This window comes from Pan troglodytes, chromosome 23, assembly GCF_028858775.2.
Source record: "Pan troglodytes isolate AG18354 chromosome 23, NHGRI_mPanTro3-v2.0_pri, whole genome shotgun sequence".
Lineage (NCBI taxonomy): Eukaryota > Metazoa > Chordata > Mammalia > Primates > Hominidae > Pan > Pan troglodytes.
In genome coordinates this window covers 29,490,230-29,499,586 of record NC_086016.1, presented here as the reverse complement: position 1 = coordinate 29,499,586, position 9,357 = coordinate 29,490,230, and the positions used below count along the sequence as shown (strand labels likewise).

Sequence of the window (9,357 nt, the reverse complement as noted above, 5' to 3'; positions counted from 1 at the left end):
TCAGCCCCTGAGGGTGAGAACTACACTAATTTCCTCTTATTAGTCTAAGGTCCCAACCACACTTGACACGTAGGAGGGAATGGATAAGCCCTTGACTGTTCCTATCAAGTAGATCTGAGTTCAAGCCCCCATCTTACTTTATGCTTGCTTTGAGAATGAGAACAAATGGCTTAACTTCTTGGAGCCTCAGTTTGCTTTCCCATAAAATGGGCACATGAATAGACATCCAGATATTTACTATCACCTCCATCATTCCACACTGTAAAGATCAGTTCACTTGTCTGGCCTCCCTTCTCCCATGCTGGGGTCAGGTGCTCTTCAACCTGCCTCTGCTTCCTAAGGCCTGGCAGAGAGTGGGAACTTTCCATGTTCATCTCACTGTCTCCGAGTAAAAAGTGATATGTGTCATGCAGCACAGAGCCACTCCAAGTGACCAAAGGCTACTACTGTCCAAATCCCAGAGACTCTGACCAAGCATGCTGTGGTCCAGGGTGGGAATGTGGAGATGAGAACTGCCCCCTCTTTGGTGAGCAGTCACTGCAAGGCCCTCTTTGGTGTCTCATTCTACTCATGCCTCTCTGAGTGTGTGGCCCAGCAGACGGAGGTGACCACCATGCCAGCCCTTTGCCATGTCTGTTCTTTGGGAAGACACCTCTTTTCCCCTGAGGGCTCTAGCCTGTCTTACATCACAGTCAGGTACCTGGGGAGATGTAGTCAGGTGGCAGGATGTTGACTGTTAGGATAATCAAATTAGAAAATAAAAGGACACTGCCTGTAGCAAGTGTTTAGTAAATAGCTGTCATTATTATCATCATGGTATTTACTATAGTGAGTTCTTTGGGGCTGGGTATTGTCTACTGCTTCTCCACTCCCAGTACAGTGCCTGCACACAGTAAATGCTGGGTTCACTAGCAAATAAATGAATTCATATGTTTCTTAGCAAATAAATGAATGAATTCAGGCCTGACTTTACCCAGGTACTGACTGCCTGACCACCCTAAACTTGCCCTATAATTAGAGGCTTGGGCCTGCCTCAGTGTGTGGATGAGGCAGTCTGTTTCAGCCCACATGTGTCCCTGGGCATCAAACTCCATGGAATAGAAAGATGGGGGCAGAAAATCAATATCTACAAGCAGGAAAAACAGAATGTTACTTGCATTCTCATATTCTAATATCTTGAATCCTTAATCAAACCTATAATCTAAAATTCAAAAAAGGGCTCAGGGAAAACAAAGACTGCCTCACGCTCAATAGAAGCTTGGGCCCTGGTTGAAATGCATTGTGGTTTTGTTCTATGAAGTCAGGAAAAGAGAATGAGATAGAGGAAACAGCAACAACAATATCTAGCTACCATCAGTTGAGTATATCCAATGTGCCAAGTACTGTGCATGCCATTGAATCTTTATGACCTTAGCAGTGGGTGTGATTCTCATATTCACGGGGAAACTGAGGCTCCAAGAGGTGAAGTGACAGGCCTTTGGTCATAAAGTGAGTAAATGGTGGGGCCAGGCAGAGCCAGCTCAACTGATTTGCAAAACCTCTCTCTTCTCCTCCATCCCAGGCTGTCTCTGGTCCCATTGGTTACTCCCTTCCCTCTGCCCACACATTGTCTTTGTCCATGAAGTATTACTATAACAGAATGCCTGAGACTGGGTAATTTATGAGGAACAGAGATTTATTTCTTACAGTTCTGGAGAATGGGATGTCTAAGATTGAGGGGCTGTATCTAGTGAGGACCTTCATGCTGTGTCATTCCATGGTAGAAGGTGGAAGGGTGAGAAAGAGTGAGAGAGCAAGAGATTAAACTTGCAGCCTCGAGCCAGCCCTTTTATAATTGGCATTAATTCATTAATGAAAGTGGAGCCCTCATTAAACACCTCCCATTAGGCCCCACCTCCCAACACTGTTGCATTGGGGATCAAGTTTCCAGTACATCAACTTTGGGGGACACATTCAACCTGTAGCACCCACCTATTAGAAATCTTGGGCCAGGTGGGGTGGCTCATACCTGTAATCCCAACACTTTGGGAGGCCAAGGCAGAGGGATCACCTGAGGTCAGGAGTTTGAGATCAGCTTGGCCAACATGGCAAAACCCCGTCTCTACTAAAAATACAAAAATTAGTTGGACGTGGTGGTTTGTGCCTGTAGTCTCAGCTACTTGGGGGGCTGAAACAGAAGAATCACTTGAACCTGGAGGGCGGAGGTTGCAGTGAACCAAGATCGTGCCACTGCATTCCAGCCTGGGTAACAGAGCGAGACTCTGTCTAAAAAAAGAAAAAATAAAAAAATCTTGGCTCATACCCTTTCAAAGAGCAATTCCAGCAAGTCTGTTTGGCCACAGCCCTTCTGCTCTTGTACCTAATTGGTTGGTCTTTGGAAAATGGAGTGACCCCTGAGAAGTCAAGGTGGACTCTCAGTAACAGCTTGAGCCTGGTAAGTTAGGAGACCTTTTTGAAATTGGATTGCAACCATATGAGCTCTTGTGACCCATGGGAGAGGACTTGGAGGAGGGCTAGTGGTAGTGTTGGTGACATCAGGACCCCTCACACACGCTGGCCCTTTGCACAGGCTGTCCCACTGCCTGGAATCCCCTCCCCGCTCACCTCATCATTCTGAGGTCACAGCCTCACCTTCTCACTCTGGCCTCTCCTTGTTGCCCCCACATCCATTCTCCTCCCCTGCCTAGTTTCCTTCCATATTACTTGATACTTCTAGGGAATTATATATTTTCCTTTATTTCTTTGATCATTGCATATACAGACCATAGTTTACTCACTTGGCTTTTACTGATGGCCATTTATGTTTTTGGTCTTTGGCCAGAAGGAGCATCCTTATGCATATATCTTTGTCCACCGAGCAGTGATTTCCTTAGGATGAAAAAGTCCCTGGTGATGGAATTGCTGAACCAAAGATACCCAGTATCTTTCTGATGTGGTACCTTATGACTTAATATCAGCTGTTCAATCCAGAGGAGGCCTGTTAAAGTGAGTTTTTGTATGGACTTTAACTAACCACGCTTTGACTTGCTGTCTTGTTAGGAAGAAGTGTGGCCTGAGCCTAGTGCCATGGTTGTCAATTGGAGCAATGCGCACAAATCTTCACTCCTCCCTGAAACCACAGTCTTTACCATGTGATTTTGCAGAGCCCTTCAACACTGACTCTGGACCACGCACATGACATGCTTTGGGCAACAAGATGTCAGCTTATGGGATACATAGGCTTCCAATATGCTTGTTTGGATGGGCTTTCTTTCTCCTGCTCCTTGCCATCACTGCAAGACGTACATGCGTAGGCTACCCTGGAGGATGAGAGATACATGGAGCAAACTGAGATGCCAGAATCATTCCCACTGAGGCCAGTCTCAATCAGCCAACAGCCAGCCAAGCCCTGGACACGAGTAATCCCCAGCAAGATCAGCAGAACCACCTGGCTGAGCACCCTAAATGCACAAGCAATGCAAACTTATTGCTGTATGCTGCTGAGGTTTTGTGGTTTTTTTTTAAAATGTAGCATCAGTCAATTAGCATAAATCAATAGATAACTAATACACAAGGCATGACAGTGAAACCAATTTTCTCACTGCTCTACCAATAGTAGGGGCTTTTGCAGTCATCCTCTGCAGGCCTGGGCATATTCTAAAATAACTCCATTGGTATGCACATTTGTAAAAATTTTGATTCTGCTCATCAGCTGGGGGACTTGCTACTGCTTCTTGGAAGAGGCAGAGCCCAAAGTAAGATTTTTGAAGGAGAGAGGAGGTTAGAAGAACTTGAAGGTATGCAAAGTGATGAATGACGTCAGGCTCATGACCACTGAGTTGTGTTCTAAGCTCCTTGCCATCCAGGCTTACCCCGCACGGTTAGGGATTTCTGATGAGAGAAAGCAAGGGAAGTCATCTACAAAGGCAAGTGTTAACCTTGAAATAAACTTGCATGGGAATTTACCGTGTTAGTTACTGGCATGAAGGACACAAAATAACAAAGAGGGAAAATTTATCAACCACAGTTTTGCAAAAAGCCATGCAGTGGTGTGGTTAAGAGACCTGGTTAGGGCATCAGCATGTCTTGGCATGAATCCCAGGTCTGCTACTAATTTTTGTGACTAGGGACTGATGCTGTAACCTCTCCGGATCTCCTTTCCTTGAATGCACAGCAGGGGTAAAAGCACCTACCTCGTGTGTGCTCTGTTGCAGACTTAGAGTCCTTCCTTGGAATGCTTTGCTCTGCTCTTCTTGGCTTGTTGGGCTCCCCGAGATCTCCCTGGAAAACATCTTCTGCGCTGGGTGTCCCCTTTTTATAAATGCTCCCATGGGGAAAGTTCTGATTCATCCACTCCAGCTAAATGGGTGAGACTCAGAGGGATCAGATGGGGAAGCTGGCTTTGGGGAAGCCTCACACTCTTCATTAGCCAACAACAACAATAATAACAGCTACCAGGATTTGAGCACTTACTTGGATTATCATAACAGCCCTATGAAGGAGAACCTGTCATGATCACTCCCATGTTACAGGTGAGAATTTGAGCCTTGGAGAGTTGAGTCATCTGCTCAAGGTCACACAGCCAGTAGTGCAACTCAGGTCTGCCTAAGTCTGAGAGGTATTATCCAAGACATATACCAATATACCATAGATCTAGTTAGAAATGTAGTTGCCCTTAGAATAAGAACAAAAATACCTTTCAAGCAAATCTCATCCAGAGCTCAAAACGTAACATAAGAGATTTGAGCCCATCTTAGTGCTCTTTCTTCTAGGCTTATTTCTTTCCCCTCTAGAAGCCTTTGGCCTTGCCGTTGCTTCCATGGGCAGTTAGAATAGGCTAAGCTATTCTGCAGTAACAAAATAATTCCTGAATTTTAGTGACTTCAGACAATTTTTATTTCTCACTTATGCTACTTGCTCCCCAAGAGACAGCTGCGGTGTTGCAAAGCACTGGCTTCACTCAGAGGTAGGACCAGCTCTGTAATTTGCAGAGCTCAGTGCACAACGCAAATGCAGGACCCCTTGTTCAAATATTGCTAAGAATTTGAAGATGGTGACAACAGAGCAACAAACCAAGTGCAGGGTCCCTTTAACTGTGGGACCCTGTGTGACTGCACAGGTTGCTCACCTGTGAAGCTGGCTCTGCTGAGGGGTCCCGACTGATGGAGGCATCATGATTTGGGGCTTTGCTGTCATCAGAGCAGAGGGCTTGGGAGCCCAGCAAATCACTCACTGCCTCTTAGAGTTCTCCTGGAAGGGATACTCATCACTTCCTCTTGCTTATGTTCATACTCTCCACTTCTGTTCCAAATGGAGGGAGGAGAGATGGAATATTTGTACACAGACCTCAATGGCCACCCACCTCCTGCCCCCACCATGGTCTTCTCCAGTATGTGCCCCCTATACCTCCTCTTGCTATTCCTATTCTCCAACCAGATGCCATCTTCCCAGAATACTGAGATGACAGATCACAACAAAGAGGCCACAGCCATCCTTTCCCACCCCCAGTGCATCTACCTCCTACTGAGACCTCCCTTCCTTGCCACTGTTCTCACCCTTGACTCAGCCATCTTCATCATGAATCTGCATGGTCATCTACCTGCAATTCAGGTTATGATGCTTGCCCCCAAATTTATTTTGTAGACAGTAACCTAAGGGCTCTTTAAAAAGTGCCATTCCTCTTTTTCAAACCTTCCAATGACTTCCAGTTGTGAATTGAATGGTCTTCCCACCCCAAAGAATATATTAAAGTCCTAATCTCTGGAGCCCGTGACTGTGATCTTATTTGGAAATAGCGTCTTTGCAGATGTCATTAAGCTGTACATTATGATGGGAGTACTACTGGAGTAGGGTAGACCCTTAATCCAACAAGACCAGTGTCCTTATAAAGAGAGGACAAGGAAACTCTAAATGGACACAGAGGAAGAGAATGCTATGCGGTGACAGAAACGGGGACTGGAACAACATGCCTGAGAGGTAAGGAACACTGAGGAGTGTTAGCAACCCTGGGAGCCAGGAGAGAGGCCTGGAAAAGATTAACTCCTTTTTTCTTTTTTCTTTTTGAGATGGAGTCTCGCTCTGTCACCAGGCTGGAGTGCAGTGGTGCGATCTCGGCTCACCGCAACCTCCAGCTCCCGGGTTCAAGCGATTCTCCTGCCTCAGCCTCCCAAGTAGCTGGGACTACAGGCACACGCCACCAAGCCCAGCTGAAAAGGTTAACTCTTAGAGCCTTCAGAGGGAGCATGGCCTTGCCGACACCTGTTTTTGACTTCTGGCTTTCAGAACTGTAAGAAAGTGAATTCTTATTTCTGAAAGCCTCACAGTTTGTCACAATTGGTTACAGCAGCCCTAGGGCACTAATACACTGCCTGTCACCCTAAGAATCAAATTTTAATGCCTCCCCTCACTTGGCCTATAAGTCCCTGCATGGCCTGAGTTCTGCCTACCTCTCAACCTTATTGCAAACCACAGTCTACTATGCCCACTGTACTTCAACGACACTGGCCTCCTTTCTGCCTTCAGACTTTTGTTCTTGCCATTCCCTCTGCCTGAGTAACCTTTCACCACAGCAAGATTGGGCTCTTCTCATTCATCAAGTCTCCACTAAACTGATCTCTTCATGAGAGGCTATTTCTGGGGCCCTATGTAAAGTAGCTCCTTCTGTCTCCACATTGTCCTTGAACTAGCCCTTCACTATCTTTGATCAAAGATCCCTGGTGATCTTCCTGACATTTTTCACTATTAGTGATGATTTTCTTGATCTATGTATGTGTTGTCTCCCTTCTCTACTGGAACATAAGCTCCATTGCCAGTGTGGAGAATAAACTATAAGGTGGGCCCCATGATCTCCACTTCCCAGTACTCACACTTTTTTGTGACACTTCCCTTGAGTGTCTTGCCTCTATCCAATGCCACAAAGGGGATAGGATGTCACTTCTATGATTATATTGTATAAAACTGTAATGCCTATCTTGCTAATATGCAAATACATTATCTCCCTTGCTAGCTTAGATGGTGCCAGTGGCCATGTTGTAAGCCAACCTATGGAGAGACCCCCAGGGTAAGGAACTGGAGACAGCCTCTAGCCAATAGCCAATGAAAAACAGAAGGCTTCATTACTCAGTGTTAATGGAACGGAATTCTGCCAACAAACACATGAATTTGGAAGTGGCTCCTTCCCCAGTCAACCTTGCAGATGAGACTGCAGACCCAGACAACACTGGAATTGCAGTTTCACAAGAGATCCTGAGCGGAGGATCTTGCAAAGCCTGGATTCCTGACCCACAGAAAACATGAGATAATAAGTGTTTGTAGTTTTCGGCCACAAAGTTTGTGGTGACTTGTTACATAACAGTAAATAACAAATACAGTCAATGACCTACTCTCTCTCCTTTGCTTCTCTGACTCAAGGCCTGGCACAGTGTATCTCTTATAGCAGGTGCATAGTTAACATGCATTGGCTGATTTAATGCATGGTGCTCAGCAACATGGCACTGCAGCATGTCGCCAAAGTGTGTGTATGTATGTATTGTGTGCGTGTGTGTGTGTGTAATAGATACTATCATATACATATTAATATTCAGGGTAGACATATATAGTAGATAGTATATTATAGATAATATAATGTGTATATATGTATACACACACATGCACACATACACAGAGTAGAAAATTAGACTTTCCAATGGAGATGAAAGATAGCTAGCACTAGACTTGACCTCATGGGTTAGGGATTTTTGCCACAATCTTCCTCCTTGTCCTTCACCTTTTTTTTTTTCTTAACATTTATAAAGAAATAGGTTGAATTGTACCATTACTAGGGTCTCCAGCAGTTTTGCTTTCTATTCCAGTCTTTGGAGGGAGGTCATGAAAATGCTTACTTTTTCATGTCTTTTTTTTTTTTTTTCTGGCCTGGTCTCAAAAAATTTAAGACTCTTCGAGTTAATATAAAAAAGTTAAAAAGAGATTGAGATAAATCAAAAGAGATGGAGAGAGAGACACCGGGGGGGGGGGAAGAGAGACAGAGAGAGAGAGAAATTGAGAGAACCAAGCAAGGCATCTCCTCCTGGTTGAAATCTGGCGAGATGCTTATTTAACATTACAAGAAGGGTGAACAATTAGGATATCCTCTCCTTGTGCCTGCAGACTCCATCTCGGAGACTAATAGATATTTACTTAGTCCTGTCGGTCGTGCTGTGTTTAATATTTATCCATCACAGGAAGCTGCTGCATGTTAAATGTCAGCCTCTTGATTTCGACAGCTCGTGGCTACGCAGCTCACAGCTACAAGCAGGCAGAATTGCACAAACAGCCCCAGCGGCCCCTGGCCTCAAGCCTGCCTGGTTTCCTGGCAAACCCATGCCCCGTGTCTGTGCAGTGCCCAGGACTGGCCGCTTGGTGGGTCCCACAATCTCTGAGGGGTCCGACCCAAGGTCCTTGAGCTGGGTATTCTATTTGGGGTGTCAGTTAATGCCAAGGACAGCAGGGCTGTGGCAGTGGGAGGGGACTTACCTTTAGCGGCTGACACGTGCACCAGGGACCGTGCCAGCTTCTGACCTCCACTCTCTCCTTATGTCTTCAGCACAGATACGCTCTACATTGTTCACTTGCCCCTTCAGATTCTTTTTGCTCCCTGCTACCTTCAGCTATGCACCCCAGGAAGCTGACTTCAGTGGGCTGCATCCAGTTGTGGGGGTCTCCCTTGGCAGCTTCTGGCTGAATTCAGCCAATAGAGAATCCCAGAAGGAGCTCTGCGGGTGGGACAAGAGAGAGATGAAGGCGTTTATTTCCCTATATTCTTCCCTGCAGAGTTGCTGCAGGCTGGCTTCTTCACTTGCCTGAAGGCGTCAGCTTCCCCTGCCAGGCAGCCCTTCCCTCAATCTCATTTTCCTTCTGTCTCTCTCTCTCTTTCCAGGTAATCCCACCCTACTCCACTCTTTCAGGCTTTGGGGTGCAAACAGTTCCCCACCGTTACTAACCCTTTGGTGCTGTTCTGTATCATCCCTAATGACTTCTCTATACCCTGCTCCATCTTGATGACCAGCCCGTGGATCGAATAGTCTCAATTTGAAATATGCCATCTCTCTCCTGTGGGAATTCTCTCTATACATCCCTAAGAGGTAGTTATTGCTTGTTACATTTTACAGAAGACAAAACTGAGGCTCAAAGAACTTGGGTGGAGTTTATGACCTTGCATGAGATCATAAAGAAATTATGGGCACAGCTGGGGTCTTTGGATCACCTGGTTGGTCAACTTTGCCTGACACCATCTAATCTACTGGCCACAGGTAGTGACCCCAGCTTGATTCTTCTCAAATGCAAATATGGCAATGCATATTTTGTTTGAAACTTCATTACTGTTCCTTCATCTGAATGATG

At 45.7% G+C, this 9,357-nt stretch overlaps 1 long non-coding RNA gene across 1 annotated transcript; it reads right to left on the bottom strand.

Moving 5' to 3' along the window:
- Window positions 1–2,724: 2,724 nt before the first annotated feature.
- On the bottom strand, window positions 2,725–9,133 carry LOC104003729 (uncharacterized). Its single transcript, XR_676466.5, has 5 exons — window positions 8,958–9,133; window positions 8,491–8,729; window positions 5,108–5,280; window positions 4,173–4,338; window positions 2,725–3,299 (listed from the first exon to the last, which is right to left on the bottom strand). It is a non-coding gene; the product is annotated as an uncharacterized LOC104003729 (long non-coding RNA).
- Window positions 9,134–9,357: the final 224 nt, after the last annotated feature.